Source organism: Alligator mississippiensis, chromosome 7 (assembly GCF_030867095.1).
Source record: "Alligator mississippiensis isolate rAllMis1 chromosome 7, rAllMis1, whole genome shotgun sequence".
Classification (NCBI taxonomy): domain Eukaryota; kingdom Metazoa; phylum Chordata; order Crocodylia; family Alligatoridae; genus Alligator; species Alligator mississippiensis.
In genome coordinates this window covers 34,521,145-34,542,816 of record NC_081830.1, presented here as the reverse complement: position 1 = coordinate 34,542,816, position 21,672 = coordinate 34,521,145, and the positions used below count along the sequence as shown (strand labels likewise).

The following is a 21,672-nucleotide window of genomic DNA, read 5'->3' as shown; positions in this document are numbered from 1 at the left end:
GGGCCAAGTCCCGGAGGACTGGAAAAGGGCCAACGTGGTCCCCATTTTCAAAAAGGGGAGGAAGGAGGACCCAGGCAACTATAGGCCAGTCAGTCTCACCTCCATCCTTGGCAAAGTCTTTGAAAAAATTATCAAGGCTCACATTTGTGAGAGCCCGGCAGGGCAAATTATGCTGAGGGGAAACCAGCACGGGTTCGTGGCAGGCAGATTGTGCCTGACCAATCTAGTTTCTTTTTATGGCCAGGTTACGAAACGCCTGGACACAGGAGGAGGGGTGGATGTCATATACTTAGACTTCAGGAAAGCCTTCGATACGGTATCCCACCCCATACTGCTGAACAAGTTAAGAGGCTGTGACTTGGATGACCACACAGTCCGGTGGGTGGCGAATTGGCTGGAGGGTCGCACCCAGAGAGTCGTGGTGGATGGGTCGGTTTCGACCTGGAAGGGTGTGGGCAGTGGGGTCCCACAGGGTTTGGTCCTTGGACCGATACTCTTTAATGTCTTCATCAGTGACTTGGACGAGGGAGTGAAATGTACTCTGTCCAAGTTTGCAGATGACACAAAGTTATGGGGAGATGTGGACACGCCGGAGGGCAGGAAACAGCTGCAAGCAGACCTGGACAGGTTGGACAAGTGGGCAGAAAACAACAGAATGCAGTTCAACAAGGAGAAATGTGAAGTGCTGCACCTAGGGAGGAAAAATGTCCAGCGCACCTACAGCCTAGGGAATGACCTGCTGGGTGGCATGGAAGTGGAAAGGGATCTTGGAGTCCTAGTGGACTCCAAGATGAACATGAGCCGGCAGTGTGATGAAGCCATCAAAAAAGCCAATGGCACTTTATCGTGCATCAGCAGATGCATGACAAATAGGTCCAAGGAGGTGATGCTTCCCCTCTATCGGGCGCTGATCAGACCGCAGTTAGAGTACTGCATGCAATTCTGGGCACCGCACTTCAAGAAGGATGCGGATAACCTGGAGAGGGTCCAGAGAAGGGCCACTCGTATGGTTAAGGGCCTGCAGACCAAGCCCTACGAGGAGAGACTAGAGAAACTGGACCTTTTCAGCCTCCGCAAGAGAAGGTTGAGAGGCGACCTTGTGGCTGCCTATAAGTTCATCACGGGGGCACAGAAGGGAATTGGTGAGTATTTATTCACCAAGGCGCCCCTGGGGGTTACAAGAAATAATGGCCACAAGCTAGCAGAGAGCAGATTTAGACTGGACATTAGGAAGAACTTCTTCACAGTTAGAGTGGCCAGGGTCTGGAACGGGCTCCCAAAGGAGGTGGTGCTCTCCCCTACCCTGGGGGTCTTCAAGAGGAGGTTAGATGAGTATCTAGCTGGGGTCATCTAGACCCAGCACTCTTTCCTGCTTATGCAGGGGGTCGGACTCAATGATCTATTGAGGTCCCTTCCGACCCTAACATCTATGAATCTATGAATCTATGAATGCAAGGGGGTCATAGGGAAACTGACTTGATAGTGGGTGTCTACTACAGACCACGTCACCGGGGGACGAGCTGAACCTGGAATTTTCAGGTCAGCTCACAGAGGCTGTAAAGTCAAGGGGTGTGGTTGTCATGGATGACCTAAACTACCCAGCCATCTGCTGGGAGGAGCAGTCAGCCAGGTCCGACTGCTCATGTAGGTTCCTAGCCAGGATACAGGACCTCCACCTAACCTCCACCTATTCCCCTGGTACATAGTCCCACCGGGGGAAATGCCTTGCTGGACTTGGTCCTTGCCACAGGCAATGACCTGGTGAGGAGTCTGTGGGTACTCAACCACCTGGGTGACAGTGATCATCACCTGCTGGAATTTACCTCAGTCCTTGGGAAGATCTTTGATAAAATTACCAAGGAGCACATCTGCAAGGGCCCAGCAGGGGAGGTAATGCTCAGGGGCAACCAACATGGGTTCTTTGAGGACAGGTCCTGCATAACTAACCTGGTTTCTTTTTATGATCAGGTCACAAAGTCCCTGGACGCGGGTGTTTGGGTGGATGTCATCTTCCTGGACTTTAAGAAGGCATTTGCAACTGTGTCTCACCACATTCTCTTAAAAAGACTAGGTGACTGTGACATTGATGCCTACACAGTCAGATGGGTGGCAAATTGGCTAGATGGTCACACCCAGAGAGTGGTGGTGGATGGGTTGTTTTCAACCTGGAGGGATATGGGCAGTGGAGTCCCCCAGGGTTTAGTCCTGGGGCCTGTGCCATTCAACATCTTTATCAGTGATCTGGATGTGGGTGTGGAATGCACGCTATCCAAATTCGTTGATGACACCAAGTTGTGGGGTGAGGTGGGCACACTGGAGGGGAGGGATAGAATCCAGCTAGATCTAGACAGGTTACAGAGGTGGGAGGATGAGAATGGGTTGGAATTCAACGCAGACAAGTGCAGGGTACTGCATCCAGGGAGAAGGAACCAGCAACACACCTATAAACTGGGGACCACTCTTCTTGTCAACGCAGTGGCAGAAAGGGATCTTGGAGTCATTGTTGACTCCAGGATGAACATGAACCGCCAATGTGAGGAAGTGGTCAGTAAGGCTAACCACACCTTGTCGTGCATCTACAGATGCATCACAAGTAGGTCCAGGGGGGTGATCCTTCTCCTCTCTGCGGCATTGGTCAGGCCACAGTTGGAGTACTGCATCCAGTTCTGGGCGCCGCACTTCAAGAGCAATGTGGCTAGCATTGAAAGGGTCCAGGGGAGGGCCACTCATATGGTCAAGGGGCAGTGGGGCAGGCCCTATGAAGAGAGGCTAAAGGGCCTGAATCTATTTAGCCTCCACAAAAGAAGGCTGAGAGGGAATCTGGTGGCCATTTACAAACACACCAGGGGGGAACAGCAGAAATTGTGTGAGGCTCTGTTCCCCTGGGAACCACCGGGGGTTACTAGGAATAACAGCCACAAATTGTTAGAGAGAAGGTTCAGGTTGGACATCAGGAGACATTACTTTACAGTTAGGGCTGCCAGGCTCTGGAATGGGCTCTCAAGGGAGGTGGTGGGGGTCTTTAAGAGGAGGCTGGGCAGATATTTAGCTGGGGTATTATGACCCCAGCACTCATTCCTGCCTGGGCAGGGGGTCAGACCTGATGATCTGTTTATGTCTTTTCCGACCCTAAGCACTATGAAACTATGCCCTCAGCCTGCCTCCATGACAGCCCAGGATTGGGCACACTAGGGCAGAGTTCCTTTCAGGGGCGTTCCTATTTCTCTTTGGTGGGGAGGAAATGAAGTCCTACCATCTTCCATCACAAGATGGACATTGAGAATGACATAGAACAGGGCTGTCCAACTTAAAGCCCATGTGGGGTTAAATTGCAGCCCAAAGAGCTTTTTGGCATGGCTTCTGAAGCTGTCACATTGAAGCCAAGGACTGAATATTGTTGTTGGTGTTCTCCTGCCTGAACCCTTGCCTGCCACAAAATTCAAGGTCTTCGGGCCTCATTGGTGACTAAAAATGACAGCTGGGGAAAAAAGAAGGACATCAGTGGCAAGATTTGCCCTCTGTATTCTGGAGTCATGTTGATTCAGTGGCCCTGGCAATGGTGAATCCAAGCCATCATGCTGCAAACTGAAGCTGGGTCATCTGATGACAAGAAGCCTTATAAGTCCAGATCTTATAGTCCAGATTTGTCCTACAAGAAGCCTTGTAGACTGGATCCAACTTGAGAGGTGAAATGAGTTGCATACCCCTGACACGGAGCAGCCCAACCCATCCATGGACCCTATGCCCTCAATGATATTCTAGGCCATAGCATCAAGTGTTTGACCCTCTTTGGCTAATAGCTCACAGCTCCAGGTTTGTACAGCCCCTTGCTTCCTGCAACTGTTCCTGTGTCTCTGCCCCTACTGCCATCAGAGGGATTGGTCCTACCCACACAGTCCTCCTCCCAGTGCCCCAGATCCAGTCACTGCCACCCATTGATAAGTGGGGACCTACTGAATTTGAGATAGCTTACCACTGATTTCACTGACAGAATGTGTGGCCCAGCAGCTGTTTCATGAGTGAACTGCAGTCCCCCCATGCCTCTGATTATCTGAGGGGCCTTGGTTGCCTCTCACCTCACCACTGATCTGTGGAAAGGAGTGGGGCAACATGACATGCAGCCCTCACAGCCAATAAGTGGCAAGGGCCATGAATGGCAGCCATTTTGTTGGCAGCTCTTCAAGTGGGAAGCCCACATCTGACCCATTCTCCCCCAGAGGCTGCCATAGCACCCTGGTGACTGATGGCTGCCTGTGGGAAGTCAGCATTTTATTTTCAATACATTTTCTTTTTTCTTTTCTCATGTATTTTGTGAGCAATGCCATATTTTGCAAAATCCACAAAATACATGAAATCTGTGAAAGTATAAGTATATGTGATAAGTATACATGCAATATTAAGGTCACACTATGCTTAGTGATGGAATCCTGCTCCAGGTGGGAATGTGGACACAATGATCGTGTTGAACAGTTACAAATATCCAACTCGGGATCCTTAAAATTCTAGTTTATTAGGTGGATTGAAACACTGTAATCATAAACCTTGGGGCTGGTCCACACACACACATGCACACACATACACACACACACAGTAGCAGGCTACAGAGTCAGGTATACCTATCCTACAAGCGCTGGAGTCTGTCGTTGAGGCTTCTTTCAGTGTGGTGTTATCTTCCAGAAGGGGGTCGCCGGCTGGTCCTTCTGGCTGGACAGGTCTGGTCGAGTTGGAGATCAAGAGGGTGCCACTGAGGGTCACTTTCCACTGCCTTTTATCTGTCCCTGGCAGACTTTGGTGACTCCCCAGTTTTCTGGTTTGCCCAATCCAGGGGTCATTGACCCTCATGGGACTTCCCCCCCCTCGGTGGCTACTGGACAGCATCTGTCAGCCCCAGGGGTCATCCGCATGTATGTGCAGGTTTGGGAGTCAGTTGATGAATTTAGAATAGGGCTCTGGGAGTGGTCGATCTGGAGATATTCAGCCCAAAAGTTGGTCTCTGGTGTTGATTAAGTCAGGCCAGGGCTTCTAGCCCTTGATCAGTGAGGTATAGAGATTTCCTGGTTGTTACACTGTCTTCTATTGAGTTCAGCTTCCAGGTGATAATTGCTGCCTGCTTCCATGTTACACAGTCAATCACTGATTCTCTCACTCTTTCAGAGGCCAGCCTGATACAGGGAAGGGCAGTTTGATTCCTGCCTTTGTTAACAATGTTACAATGTATAACTTACTAAAACACATTTAGTTGAAAGTTGAAAGGTGAGGAGTATAAAATATAAGCTACAAATGCCATGGCACACAAATAGATAAAAATACCAAACTACAAGGGGAGATACAAAATGCACACATACAAATTTTTAAATACAATTCCTTATCTTAAAGTGAAAGAGAGAGGAAGGAAGAAAAGGTAGAAAAAGAGAAACATATCCAAAGAGGGGAGAGCAAATGCAGGCAAGAGGAAAAAGGGGCTTTCTGCTACATTAGAGGAAAAGGGGGCTTTCTGCTACAATAGGAGTCCACTAAAGCATTTCTCATTTTCTCTATATGGTGATTTAACTGGGTCCCATCGTGCTTCAGTATGTGGCTGACTAAACATAAGCAATGGAATGATTCTCTGTCAGAGGCAGTGCCATTCCTGGGTGGCCAGTCCTCAATAGCTTGGAGGGAATTTGGGATTCCCAATAGCTCTTTCAATAGACCCTAAAGAATCTAAACACCTCAGGGCCTTTTATACTCTGCTGATATCTCAGTGATTTTTCCACTCAGCTGTTTGACCTCACCCAAGTCACAACTGTAAGAATGTAATAATGTTTCCTTAATTAATTTTAAAATGGCTGATTAACAATTTATAGAATCCCAACTGCAGAAGCTCCATGAATCTGCACAAGGTTTCATTGTAAAGTATAGTTCAACATAGCAGACAATGCTTTGTCCCAAATCTAGACTAAGTGCCTCAAACAGCAGTTTTGCATTTATTTATGCACCATGTAGACACAAAGGAAGAAACAGAGTGATCAGAAGGGGAAAAAAGTGGATTATAGGAATGATTCAATAAAAAGCATGTCTACATGCACTTTTGACAAAAAATGTGGTTTTCAAAACAAAACATTTCTGAACACAATATCTGCATGTCACATTTCTACTTTGCAATGGGAAAAAATCAAGAAAATAAATTATTTCCTGAAAAATAAGCACAATTTAATAAGGACACCTTTATGTCTAGACACCTCAGATGTAAAACAGGCAGTGGGTCAATAATTAATAAGCCTTTTTATTGAAAACAAAAATCTGTTTTGTTTAGCTCCAATTGCTATGCTATGTCATGCTCAGAAGATGGCAGGAGAGCACACAGGATGGGATTCAAGCATTTCTTCTGAATAGAGGCAAGAATATGAAAGCAGAACAGCACAGAAAAAAGAAACAGGTGCAATGAGCAATTCCCACTAGATGGTAGCATAGACAAAGGAATGAGTACCGCCCACTATTCTCTGGAACAGTGTTATGTGGCATTTAATATTGACTTTGAATAAAGTGCCAGTACTTTGGAAGACATTAGAACAGGTATGTATTTGAACAAGTATTTCTCAAAAAAAAACAACCAATGGAATGCATTCTCTAGAGATTTATTAGATTAGAATAAATGATACTGGGCATAAAAAACAAAACAAACAAGCAAACAAAATGTGGGGACACAAATATCACTAAGTTTAGAGTAGGACACATTCTAATTTTTTTTTTAAGTTTTAAAATCCAGAAGTGAAAAAGTGAAAACTGTGCACGTGTGTGTATATACATACACATACTCATGTTATGTGTACTTATATTACTTGTGAAATTATATATATACACACATTATATATCTATATCTATCGATAGATCGATAGTTATAGATATAATGATTACAGCACTGGTGGGTTTCCAAATCACTGTAAAATTATAAATAGATTAGTAAGAATTTTTTTTTTCAACTGATACTTAAATATATATATATATATATAGTATTGTTTCATATTAATCATAGAAAAATGTGAATTGCAGGTTTTTTAACCAGAGAATTGTCAAAAAAATATACATTTGTTAAACAGAGAAAACTAGAATCCCTGTTGATCACCAGCATGTTTTTACATTAACACCAACTCTGCCAAATGCTGGCTAGAATTACAGCATCCACCAATTGAAATGGTATACAGAATCTCTTATCTATTTAAGCAATGTTTCTCATACTTTTCAGCTCCAGGACACTTCTTCATAACTTTTGGAATTTAGGGGTACCTCAACTGAGAACCACCGATATCAATTTCTAGCTCATGGCAGATGAGGACAGAGGGATGGGCAGACTTTCATCCCACTGTGCCCTGTTTTTTCTGAACTTTTTGCTCCCTCCCAGCTCCTTGCTGTACCTGAGGAGACAAGCACCAGTCTTCCAGGGACTCAAATACTGGAGACCAGAGCCTGATGGACTACAGCCCTTCTTGCAAGCCCTGGGAGCATGAGAGGAGAGAAAGAGAGGGACAGGAAATGAACTAGGTTGAAAAGTGATGCCCCACAAGCCCACAGACGTCCATCCATTTGTGTATGCAGCACAGCAGGGTTTGAGAGTGTGAGGGCCAGCACAGGACTAGCTGTGGGGTCGGAAGCAGCTGCAGGCAGTACTTCCCTGATGCTACCAGTGGCGCATCCTGGCGCCCTACTCATTCTGCTTGTTCCTCTCTGGCCACTCTGGGTATCCCTCGCTTCCATGCCTATCATGCCTTGATGGAGAAATGATACAGCTGGGGGGGAAGGGGAGAATGGGGCTGCCCTCAAATGCTAATGAGAGTTTTGGGGTATTTCACTTGGTCCTATGCACCATCAGGTTCAGATCCGTGCCCTGTGCACAGCTCCTCCTCTAGTTCTCAGTCTGAACCAACAATGGCTTACTTGAGCTTGGGGCTCTGATACCTCCAGACACCAAACAGAGCTTTGTGGAGCTCCGACCCCCATGGAATACAGTCTCTTACATTATGCCATATGGACTCTAATAATGACCCTAAAGATCCTAATAAGAGCAATACTCATGGCCTCCACCTGCCCCCATCATCACACCCATGCCTCAACAGTCTTTATTCCCTTCTCCAGGGCCTCTGACCCTATACTGGTCTCATTCCTCCGAGTCCTTGACTCTTACCAGACTGTTACTGTCAGCTTATGAACCACTTGGTTTTGGCACATACAACTCACCAGGTCTCAGACCCTTGAAGTGCTCTATCTTGGCTTCATCCCTTTCTTTACCCATGCACTTGGCCCCTGGCTCTGTCTCAGCTTAAGTCAACATAGCTCACCTGCCCCCAGGATTCTTGCAAGGTTCTACCTCAGCTTCAGCTCCTCATGATTTGGAGGTCTCTTCAGGCACCTACCCAGTGTCCTCCAGAACCGCATTTAAATTTACAGACAAATAAAGAAAGAAAATATTTAACCAAACAATTCCCAAACCATTATACCTGTACCCTCCTGAGTCTTCAGGTCCCAGAAACCTCCTGCCCTCTGGTTCTCCATGACTTTCCCAGATACCCACATTACCTAGGCTCTCAATAATTTCTTCCTTCTCACAACTCCAAGTCAGACTAATCATTCTTGGTCTGGAGCTAAGTGTTTAGTATACTGGGGCTGTACCCCTTGTGGTCACATGACCTCTGACTGACCCAGGGGTTTCTGCTTAGCCCACTATTTCACCTGCTCTATTCTACTGCAGTCTGCCCAACTTTCCTTCATTTGCTCCTTAGCTACCTGTTTACAGCACTGACTCTGTAGCTCATGCAGAGTATATTTCCCCAGATAGCTTTCTGCAACTTGTCTTTGTAAATTCCCCTTGGCTACTTCATTCTCTTCAGCTGGCCCTTTTTCAGCTGTCTACAAAACTTTTCAGCCTTCTAATGCTTCCCTCTTATTCTCTAAGTCCCAGGAGTCAGGGAACCCTGCTAGAGCCAGTACCAGGAGAGAGAAGGATCCACAGCTTACCTTCTGGTATGGGACTCTGAGTGTCACAGAACCAGTGGAAACATTTCTCTCCATCCTGCTTGAAAATCACTGAGTTAAGACACCAGAACAGTTTGGAAGATTTCTTCTGGGCTCAAATGTCATAGCTTCAATTCCAAAGGCTATAATTAGGATTCAGGGGAAGGTAGATATGTAAAACATAGGGACACCTACACATTCATTAATACATCTTAGATACTGCTTGTCTTGGTTTAGTACTTGCTTAATAAAGTACTAACTAAATATGCAGTTTCTAGAGTTATGTACAGTAATGCCAGTGCACAATTTGTACAGTAATGCCAGTACACAGGTCCCGGAGGATTGGAAAAGGGCCAATGTGGTCCCCATTTTCAAAAAGGGGAGAAAGGAGGACCCAGGTAACTATAGGCCAGTCAGTCTCACCTCCATCCTTGGCAAAGTCTTTGAAAAAATTATCAAGGCTCACATTTGCAAGAGCCCGGCAGGAAAAATTATGCTGAGTGGAAACCAGCACGGGTTCGTAGTAGGTAGATCATGTCTGACTAATCTAGTCTCTTTTTATGGCCAGGTTACAAAACACTTGGATGCAGGAGTAGGATTTGACGTTGTTTACTTAGACTTCAGGAAGGCCTTCGATACGGTATCCCACCCCATACTGGTGAACAGGTTAAGAGGCTGTGACTTAGACGACTACACAGTCCGGTGGGTAGCGAATTGGCTAGAGGGTCATACCCAGAGAGTCGTAGTGGATGGGTCGGTTTCAACCTGGAAGGGTGTGGGCAGTGGGGTCCCGCAGGGTTCGGTCCTTGGACCGATATTCTTCAATGTCTTCATCAGCGACTTGGACGAGGGAGTGAAGTGTACTCTGTCTAAGTTTGCGGATGACACAAAACTGTGGGGAGAGGTGGACATGCCGGAGGGCAGGGAACAACTACAAGCAGACCTGGACAGGTTGGACATATGGGCAGAAAACAACAGAATGCAATTCAACAAGGAGAAATGCAAAGTGCTGCACCTAGGGATGAAAAATGTCCAGCATACCTACTGCTTGGTGGCACGGAAGCGGAAAGGGATCTTGAAGTTCTAGTGGACTCCTAGATGAACATGAGTCATCAGTGTGACAAAGTCATCAGAAAAGCTAATGGCACTTTATCGTGCATCAGCAGATGCATGATGAACAGAACCAAGGAGGTGATACTTCCCCTCTATTGGGCGCTGGTCAGACTGCAGTTGGAGTACTGCGTGCAATTTTGGGCACCGCACTTCAAGAGGGATGTGGATAACCTGGAGAGGGTCCAGAGAAGGTCCACTCGTGTGGTTAAGGTCTTGCAGGCCAAGCCCTAATAGGAGAGACTAGGGCACCTGGACCTCTTCAGCCTCCACAAGAGAAGGTTGAGAGGCAACCTTGTGGCTTCCAGAAGTTCATCATGGGGGCACAGAAGGGAATTGGTGAGGCTTTACTCACCAAGGCACCCCCGGGGGTTACAAGAAATAATGGCCACAAGCTAGCAGAGAGCAGATTTAGACTAGACATTAGGAAGAACTTCTTCACAGTTAGAGTGGCCAAGGTCTGGAACGGGCTCCCAAGGGAGGTGGTGCTCTCCCCTACCCTGGGGGTCTTCAAGAGGAGGTTAGATAGGCATCTAGCTGGGGTCATCTAAACCCAGCACTCTTTCCTGCTTATGCAGGGGGTCGGACTCGATGATCTATTGAGGTCCCTTCCGACCCTAACGTCTATGAATCTATGAATCTATGAATTATTTAGTGATGCTTATTGTTCATTAGTCTAATAACACTGCACAGTAGGTATTAGCACAGTTTTTGCCATGACACACTACTGTGCAGTATTATTAGACTAATGCTCAGTAAGCATTTTGTGTAGATGCGTCCCATTTGTAAAAGGTATATCTGTTTTCTAGGGATACTTGAAGGGTCAGGAAAAAAGGGAGAAACCAGAGGTGTTTGGTTCAGTGAAGTACTTGCTGGCCTGAAGGGAGGAGGAGGCCCTGTGTTCTATCTTATGCCCTCGCTTCTACTGGAGCAGAAGTGTCACCCCTGAACTGCACGCCGTCTGTGTTTTCAATGACATCATGAGTCATTGAATTGTATTGAGACAAAGAGTTTTCTGCAGTCCATCCACAGTGTGCAAAGCCAATTTCAGGGGCATTCTGCATCAGCCCTGCCCCTTGGTGCAGACTGTCAGAGAGGCCCTGCCCCTCAGTGCTGATTGGTGGAAAGGCTCCAGCAGGAGGAAGGAGGGATGAAGAGGTGTTCTCCATCACAATTGCTGCCGCTTGTGCCACCTCACCAGCCAGTGCCTTCCTCTTCCAGCAGCAAGGACTATTGTGTATCACTGGGGAGGAAGCATTTTATTTTTATTGGGGGGGGGGTAGTTGATTTCATGGACAACCCCAGATTTTTATGTTTCCACAAAATCTGTGAAACTGTGAATTAATTAAATTTCTAATCACAAGTGGCTCAGCTTCAAAAAGAGAACAAGAGAAAAAATAGATTATGACTGATTTTTGGCTTGGTGGTTAGAATAAGAAAGGAGCTGAAGCTTCACTAGTCCTCAAGCCTCCCTGATGAGTGCCCATGCCACTTGAGCTGTAGATATAAGTGCCCTATTACCAACATACACCCCTAAAATTTCAGCCACATTCTTAGGGTTATACTTCCAGGAATTCTCCTCTGCATAGGAGCTGATAAAGAACTGAGGTGGTGTTTCAGGAGGTAATGAAAAACATTTGGACCCCTTTAACCTATGAATCTATGAATCTATGAACCACAGCCCTAAAGTTTTGAGTAGTGCTCGTTGTCCATGTAATTACAGCACATCAGAGAAGATTCAATTAATCAAGTCTCCTAGAGCATGGTTATCACTGTGTTCCAGACAGCCTCCCCATCTCATGTATCAGTGTCCCAGTGCTTCAATATGCTGGCAGGGGAGGTTTATGTAAACCTCATCAAATGAGATTTAGATAAAGCACCCTTGCTGCCATTTTGAAGTGTGGGGACACTGAAACATGAGACATTCCAGGTGCTTTAATCAGAGCAGCTCTTGGAGCCACTTTCATAAAAGCACCACCCCACCAGCTCCAGAGAACGTGTATAGATGTCCCAAAATAGGGAAAATCTAAGACATACATTGGAAAGTGTTGCTTCTTAACAATTAATTTTTCTCACTATTCAATATTATAATCTAATTTCTTTACATTGCTTGCTTTACCTTACATCCAATGGAAAACAACTGATATAAATTGGATTATGATTAAGATCATCATAACTAGTTGTTTAACTTCCTTTCTAACTACTTCTAAACTATGATTTAGGGTTCTTAATACCCATCTTTTATACAAACTAAAGAGGTATAGCTGTTTCTCATTATTGTTGTAATGCAGACCCTCCAGGACAAAAAATAGTTATACATTGTTTTTTTCCCTATTGAAAATAGTCCAATTTTAGCATCACCTCAAACTGGATGGACATGCAAACTGGGCCCAATATCCCAATCATATAGGACATTGCCACACATGCAAGCACCACAACACTGGGAACCTTGAAAAGCGCCTGGCACTGAAACACTTGCTGTTGTATGAGCCATGAAATGCACATCTGCACTGAGAATATGGTGGTGGTGCGCTTTTGAACTAAAACACCTCAGAGGTGCTTTAGTTCAAAAGTGCACTGCCATCATTTTCTGTGCGATGACACCATTTTCTGTGCGCATTTCAGCGCTTATACAACTACACATGGTGCATCACACTTTGCCTCAGCTCACGTGCAGAGCCAACTCAAAGAATTGAGTCTGCTCCAAAGTCGCGGAACTCCAGCGCATCACAGGAAAAAAATATGTGTATAAATAACCGTTATTATCAAGTTCGTCTACAGTTCCTCTCCTCTTTGTACTGCTAGAAGACATAGGCAGTTTACTTTCATTGACTGACTCTAAGAAAGGTTTTTGTTTGTGCTTTTGTTTTTTTTCCCCCATGGGTGGAAGGGAAACAGTCTGAGTCCTTAAAGGGAAGACAACACAAGCTTACAATCTGAAACAATACATTCATTATGTAGAAACTTCTTAACTGAACACTTTCTGGCCTATTGTTTTCTTGACAGCAGATTTCATCTCCTTGTTTCTCAGGCTGTAAATAATTGGATTAACTGTTGGAGTCAGTACTGTATATACCAGGGAAAAGAATCGCTCTTTGCTCTGAGAATGGACTGAAGTGGGTTCCATATAAACAAATGTTCCTGACCCATAGAACAGTGAAACCACAATTAGGTGTGAGGAGCAAGTGGAGAAGGCCTTACTTCTGCCCTCCGCTGAAGGTATTTTGAGGATAGTGGAGATAATGAAGACATAAGACAAGAGGATAAGCAAAAAGGGGACCATTATGAGAACAGTGAGAACAGTAATAGCAACTTCATCTGTGCGGGTGTCAGTAGAAGCCAGTGTCAACACAGCAACAATTTCACAGAAGAAGTGGCGAATTGTATTAGCCCCACAAAAGGGCTTTGTAAATACTGAAAGAGTTTGACTGAAGGCTACCAAAGTACCAATGGTCCATGCAACAGCAGACAACTCAGTGCAGACTCTCTGGTTCATGCTGAGGGTGTATTGCAGGGGGTTGCATATGGCGACATAACTATCATATGCCATGACAGATAGGAGGGAGCACTCTGTGACTGCAAATAACAGGAAGAAAAACATTTGAACACCACAACCCACAAAGGAGATTGTCTGAGTCTCTGAGAGCAGGTCCACCAGCATCTTTGGGATTGTTACTGAGGTATAGGAAACCTCCAGGAAGGATAAATTTTTTAAGGAAGAAATACATGGGAGTGTAAAGGGCAGGCTCCACTAGGGTGACAATAACTGTCAGTAGATTCCCAAAGAATGCAAACACATAGAAGAGCAGCACTAGGACAAAGAGCAGCACTTGGAGTTCTTGGAAGTCTGAAAATCCCAGCAAAACTACCTCCGTCAGACATGACTGGTTGCTTTTCCCAATTTCTTCAACAGGTTTGAAATCTTCAGTCACCATGGTTCCTGTGAAGGAAGTGATACGCATAACTATTGTAACGTGTTCTCAATTAATCTTAATAAAGGGAGAGTGTTTTGTAAAAGAACTACAGATATGATGAACACATTTTGGTATGGTCAGGCCGATGTTCCATCTAACCCAATAGCTTGTCTTTGATAGTGGGTGCAACACATTGAACAGGGCATCCCTTCAGTGACCTATCCCTGACTCAATAGCCTTCCTGGGCATGTACAGACAAAACAGGGGCCCTAAATTGAAGCAGTGGATTTTAAAAAACACTGCTTCAATTTAGGGCTGAATAAACCCCCATGTCATGCACACACCTTTCCTGCCTCCTTGGTGGGGAGGGGAGGGCAAGCTGCCTGTGGGCAGAGCCATCCTTGGTCCCTGGGCTGTGGGAGGGGTTGGTGCTTCCCTTTGCAGCAGCAGCACCCCCTCGGTGGCACCTGGCCACAGGCACCTGGCTCGGGCAGTCCTGGAGGGCTCCGCAGCTGTGGAGGGAAGCACCGGGCCCCCGCGCAGCTCAGGCAGGCAGGCTCCAGGGGAGATTTGGGGAGGTGCAAGAAATATCAGGCTCACTGCTTTTCATGGGTGAAGCCTGCTTTTCCAGGCTGCTGCCAGGATGCCTGCAGGGCTTCCTGCAGAGCCATGGAGCTGTATGGAGCCCAGTGCTCACTCCACATTTGTAGGGAAAGCAAACTAAAACTCCCTGAAGAAGTTTTGGTTTGCTGTGCCCCAAGTCATTTAAGGTGCATTACACCGCTGAATTTCCTACAGCAGCTGAAATTAATGCGCAATACACTACCGAGGTATGCAAACACTGACACCATTAAAGTGGTGCAAAAGCGTTTAGCCCACTTTAAAGTGTCGTGCACACATGCCTCTCATTTTGTCTACACACACGGTCTCCTGGCATCAGCCATGTACTGGGATGGAGATGTATTGTTCTATATCCTTTTTGGGATGTAACCAGCAATACATGAAGTATTCAAGATGTGAGTGATGTTATAGTCATGATAACCCAGGAATTATGTGAGTCAAGCTTTTTTTGGGCAAGATCTTTTTATTGCGCCAGCTTCATTTGTTGGACTGTTAGTTTCAAATGCTATGCAGTTTTCATCATGTCATAATGGGTGTGTGTGTGTGTGTGTGTGTGTGTGTGTGTGTGCACGTGTGTGTGTGTGTGTGTGTGCATACATATATATGTGTGTGTGTTTGTGTGTGTGTGTAATTCAAGATAGTAAGACTCCTATACCAACACTGCCAAAGTTTTTTTTTAAAAAAGAGTCACAAGATTTGACACACTTAAAATATATTAGTTATTCATCCTTAACTTCCTTCTAGTATTTTTAATTTTATTAATTGCTACTCAGATATGATCCTGAGGACTGACAGATGCAGCACTCACAATGTCATAAGTGGTCTTACTTGCCAGGTAGACAGACAGATTGATTGTATATATATATGAGACTGTGGGGGAAAAGACAAATTCATGTTTATTTTCTCCCCTTCCTTTCCTCTCAGTTACATGACTGATGAAGTTTTACTTTCATGCACTCCAGCAGCATGTTCTGGCAGGAACCAATTTATATATTGGAATCTCACATGTACTCATAGAAAACTTCAAGCATCTGATAAAGTTGGACATTGCCTACAAAAGCCCATGCTTCTGTGAATGAATGTGAGCTACTACAGTGTCACCCTGCCCTACCATTTACATGGAAAACCTAAGATTCCTACTTTTGCTCATCCCTTATATAGACCAAGTGAATGGGAGATTCCCCCTGAAAAAGGATTGGGTACAATCTGAGTGAAACCTTGTGGCTTGGCTAACACTGATTTTGATGCATTTAGTCAGCTTGAGATATTCCTCAGATAAAGCGAACTGATGATGGATCTAAAATAATTAGGGATCTTAAGATATATATTCAGCAGTTCATTTCTGTGAACACAGTAGACTTCTACTGGCAGCAGCACAGCCATACAAACAAAACAGGAGTTAATTTACATTATCAGCCTTTTATCTGACCCAACTCATTTTTTTATCCAGAGATTCTTGGTCTTTATGACCCCTTAAGCCTTGGAGTCTCTGATCGGGAATTTAAAAACAAGATTGTAGTTTTCTTAGTGCTAGCTATTTTAGCATGCTGCACATTAATCCATCACTTTGAAGTAAAAGCAAAGAAGTTGAAAATAAAAAAGACATACCAAAATCATTTAAGATTAGGCACCTATTTCCCTTGAAAGATCAAGAGGAATGAGTTGCTTAAATGACTAATAAAATACATATAAATTTTAATGACTTAACATATTATAATTAACATACTTCCCAACACCCCTAAAGACAAGTATATAGATTCCACTTGTGCCAGGGCATGGCACAAGTGTCTAGAAGATATTTTCTCTCTTACCTCTGGAAAAAATCTGTTCTACAGTCTCTCTGACTGATGGTGTTTCTAGTTATTGTATATAAAAACAAAGCTTTAATTATTTATTTAGAAAATCACAGGAGAAAAAATAACCAAAAAGAGGTGGTAGCTCGGTCCCATGGGATGTCCTGCCCTTATACTCCAAACTTTCAGTTTCAGAGGGAAGGTTTTCAACAACAAGGCTCATTTACTCTGCTCCCATGGTGCTTATAGTGATGGACTGACACAACCCTGAAGATCTGAGTGTTTCTTCCACATAGCATTGACTTAAGGGTTATTAGTGATGTGGATATGGCTCATCAATCTGGTGTAAACATCACAGAATGGATCTATCCCTGATGAACCTTAATTGCGTGAAATTGCACCAGAGGTAATTTTGGGCCACTAATTCACTGGAAGTTATTAGCACTATTTTTAATGCTTGGGTGTCATTTATTGTAATTAATGCTCAGTGGACTACCACATAAATTAGCAACTCACTTGCCCAGAAAGCAGAAGACCCATATTTTAAGGATTTCTCACCTAGGGTGTGAACCTGCATCTTCTTGTTTTCTGCAATTTTCTAACTACCATGCCACAAGTTTGGGATAACCAAGAAGCCTCTCTAGAGTACCTCTGCAAGCTGAGTCATTGAATTCTGTATTTGCTACTCATTGGGCAATGGACAGATATGACTTCTGTACTGCATTCAAGACAAGATAAAGATTTTTATACCTTTATGTACTACAAGCAGGCAGACACTAATGCCTCTGGCACCATTTTAAATCCCACCAAATTGTGCCAGGAGGAACCAGGTATTTTGTTGTACCAGTACTTCCCAAATTACCCCTGTACACCTGTTATGCTATAGCAGCCATTGAAAAGGGCCTACTTGGTCATTCAGCACTCCCCTAACCTGGTTTCAAGTGGCCACTGTGTGCAACTCAGGCCAGCTTTACTGCCTCAGAGTCACAGGTAAGACACAACCTCACCCATCTCCTTATTTCCAAACATGAAAGTGTGCTACCTATCTGTACCATGCTCCTCAGTGACACAGTTGAAGTCAGCAAGAGCAGAGGTTCACGTATCCATTTGGAATCCATCTGGTATAAGAAACCAGTCAGCAATGATACGGTCCACCCCATCTGATTCCATGGCACTGTCTAGGCATGCCAACAACTGAAATAAGGCGATGGTAATGGACCTGCTTGCAATTTGGGGTGTGAATCAAACCATCAGGTGCTCAGAATGAGCCACCCGAACCAGGTCATCTCTGAGCATATTGCTGCCAAAATAACCACTCAGGAACATGGCCAGCGCTGGCAGCAACTATTCAAAGATGAATATACTTAAGCTCTAGTATAAGATGGCCCAAAATTTCAATCATATCCCCAGCACCTACCGGGTGATGAGCATCTACTCAGTGGAGCTCTCACACATCCTTGCTGGGAATGACTCTGCCTAGCCAGACTCGATGATCTATAGTCGGACTCGATGATCTATTGAGGTTCCTTCCAACCCTAACATCTATGAATCTATGAATCTAGCCCCACTTCATGGCCAAAACCACCATCCAGGTTCAAGCTCTGAGGGGACATGCTGATGCCACCCAGGACAAGGAGGAGAAGGTCTGCCCTCAGCCTGCCTTCATGACAGCCCAGGAACTGGCACAATAGGGCACAGTCCTTTTTGGGGATTCTGACTTCTCTTTGGTGGGGAGAAAATGGAGCCTTACCATCTTCCACCACAAGATGGACATTGAAAATGACATAGGACAGGGGCTGTCCACTTTGGAGCCCATGAAGAGTTAAATTGTGGCCCAACATGCTTTTTGGCATGGCTGCTGGAGCTGTCACATTGGTGTGGCTCTGGAAACCAAGGGTTGAATGGTGATGATGATTGTCTCCACCCGACTCCTTTCCCATCACCAAATTCAAGGTCTTCAGTCACTGTTGGTAGCTAAAATTGACAGTAGGGGACAAAAAGGGGATAGAGGTGGCAACATTCATCCCCTGCAATCTAGAACCAGGCTGATGCAGTGGCCCTGGTAATGATGAATCCAAGCCATCACCCTGCAGCTGAAGGTGGATCATCTGATGACAAGAAGCCTTGCAGTCCAGATCTGTCTTGCAAGAAGCCCTATAGTCTGGATCCAACCTGAGAGGTGAAATGAGCTGCATACCCCTGAAACAGAGCAACCCAATCGATCCATGTACCAAATGCCCTTAGTGACATTCTAGGCCATGGCACCAAACGCTTGACCTCGCTTCTTCTATCAATCCCCACCCCTGGCCAGCTCCTGGGACCAAGCACTCAGGAAGCCTCTCACACAGGTACACCCACCCTATTACACACATGTCAACTCCCCCCACACACCTTTTCCCCCTACACACACTCCCCCATCACCTTCTATACAATACACAAAAGTAAGACTTTACTTTGAGCAGTTATGCAATAACCCCTACATAATCTACTCCAAAGAACATAAATAAAGACAAAAATATTTTTGGAAATAAAATACGGTATAGAAGATGTTAGATTTTGAGTCTATGATTTGTTTTTTATTTATATTTTGTTAAAATTATATCTTTTGAAAGATTTTATGTGTGTGGTCCTCAATAGCTCACCAAAATACAAATGGTCCACCAGCCAAAATAATTACCCAGCCCTGCTCTAGATGGTGGCTGACATGGGCCCCATGCTGTTATAGAATGTGCCTGACTATTCGCTGCGGGGCAGGGAGAGGGGTAAGTGGTATCACTGTTCTTGTTTGGGGTTCTACTAACACTGCTTCTTAAGATCTCCTAAAGCACCAGTTCTCAACTGGGGATCCACAGCCTCCAGAGGGGCTGCAAGCAGATTTCAGGGGCTCATCCTACCTAGCCCAGTGTAGGTGGGAGCTAGCTTGGCTCCCCAGGTTTGAGGTAAATCCTGAGGAAAGGGCAGGGTCTGCCCTACCTGGCCTCACAATCTCCATCTTGGGGGCAGTGCTGCAGGAAGGTGGGCGAGGCTCCATGCTGCTGCTGCTCAGGTAAATGGGGCCCCAGGGCTCCCTGCTGCTGATTCCTGCCTGCTGCACCCAGGGCTGTGTGGGTAGGGCTTGGGACCCAGACCAGTCCTCTTCCATGCCGGGAGCAACAGCGGCTCTGCAGAGCACAGGTGGTCTGTGGAGTTTTTAGAGCATGCTGGGAGCCCTCAGGAAGAAAAAGGTTGAGAACCCCTGTCCTAAAAGCATCCCCTAACCCCATTTATGCCTCCCTAGATATCTTTAGACCTGGGTGAGAAAGGGTCATTTCAGCTGGAGAAGACAATTAAGATGGTCCACAGCATGTACAAGTTGTGTCTATAATGAAGATTGTGCTGTTGTTGGACAGTGGCTCCTTGTTGATTCATTTTCAGTTGACTGGTGCTTATTGTTCTCACCTACTTCAGACTTCACTTATTCTGTCTGCGCAACCAAGTCCTTAGTGTGGGGATAGGTAGTCAAACTGTTTGCAGTTACACAGTCCAAGCCACAATCTCTTCCTAAGCTCCTAAAGGACCCAATCGCCACTCATACATACATCACAATCCTGCTTTTCTGATGTCCATAGCATTTATGAATGGGGCAGAGGAGACAGCAAGCTAGAGTCTCAATGAATAGTGAATACAGTTCAGGTTCAGCAATGATCAAAGTCCCAGGAGTGCCCCTGCAGGTATGAATGGCCAGTCAGATAGGAATGAATGAGGGGCTGCATTGTTATGTCTCAGCCCTGTGTTCTTGGGCAACCCTGGCACAGGATGCAGTCTGTCTGACTCACAAAGGACTCCCCCTCCCCCTCCCCTCCTCTACCTAAACGAAACTGATTAAGATGCAGTGAGAGACACACCTAAGACCCTCCAGATACGGGTGACAAGAGTGAACCAACTGCCCTAGGTTTCATTTATATCCGAGATGGAACCAGATGACCATTCATTTACATGAGAGATGGAGAACAGAAAGCCTGAAGCAGAGACTGCAGTGAATTCTGGGACCAGAGAAGCAGGGGAGCACTGCATGATGGGGAATCTGTGCTCCAAATGTTAATCAACCCATGTTCACACACACCCAGCTCAGCATTTATCAGACCAGTTCTAATCTGGATTTACTAAGGACTTTCCCCCCCCAGACACACACACACCTCTAAGTTTAATAGGCATCTCAGGCCGTAAACTCCCCGGTCCCACTATGGGAGGCCTATTTAAACTTGATTGACTAAAAACTCGGTTGCTGGGTTAGGGAATGCTAAGGCAAGAGACTGAGTCAGAGGGGGTATGGGCAACATTTGAACAATGGTTAAGGGTTCATCACAGCGTCCAGCCCGTTGGAACCCTAATCACAGATGTTGTCATACTTTTCCCGACATAACTGGTGGGAGTCCTCTCCACAAAAGGTTATGAGGACTCCAATAATTGCTTTAAGTCTGCTCCAATAATTGCTTTAAATCAGGAGTTTCCAGATCTATAGTAAGATCTGGAAAAGTCATGCTAAGCTGAGGCTTGTGCACAACAAGTAAAAATCCAAAATCCTGATGCTGCAAGCTATCTATTGTTCCTGAAGAAACCATGAGATATCCCATCAGTATATCTGCCATCCATAGGAATCTCAAGCTGGCTCCCAAGTCTTTGGTTACTCCCTAATCTTAGGTGTTTCCTGATTATCAATCAGTTTCTTGAGATGTTCCAAACCAGATAACCCCTTGTCAATAGAAAAGACAATGATTTACACAATTAAGGATGCTTTGAAGCAGCTGAACTGAGGGTATAAAAATCTGTAAAAAGTGTGTGTGCTTCAAGAAGAAGAAGAAGAAGAAGAAGAAGAGAGGGAGAGGAAAAAGAAAGGAAGGAAACTCCTGTGCTGACACCATCCCCTGTTGTTCTTGGGACACTGGAAGAACAGATCATCTCCCTTCAAGGACTGTGCCTGTCAGCTCTGCAGCCTGAGTGCCTCAGACTGGTGAGATCCCAGCGTTCTCTCTCTCTTTTCTCTCTAGGCATAAACTTCTGAACCTGAACTGTATCAGTTAAGCCTGAGCTAAGTTTCCCCAAATACTTAGTGAAACCAGGGTAGTATTGTAATTGTTTGTGTTTGTTTTTCTTTTGCATGTCTGTTATTATTAGTACCATCATATATTTCATATGTTTAGCAATAAATAACTTTTATAGTCAAACTGGTAGTAGGGTATATTTTTCCTTCTCTGCTTCTCTTTCCT

The 21,672-nt window shown here is 45.2% G+C and overlaps 1 pseudogene; it reads right to left on the bottom strand.

Annotated features, from left to right (window-relative positions):
- Positions 1–13,066: 13,066 nt before the first annotated feature.
- Positions 13,067–14,033, bottom strand: LOC102568504 (olfactory receptor 10A7-like; annotated as a pseudogene).
- Between the last annotated feature and the right edge of the window lie 7,639 nt (positions 14,034–21,672).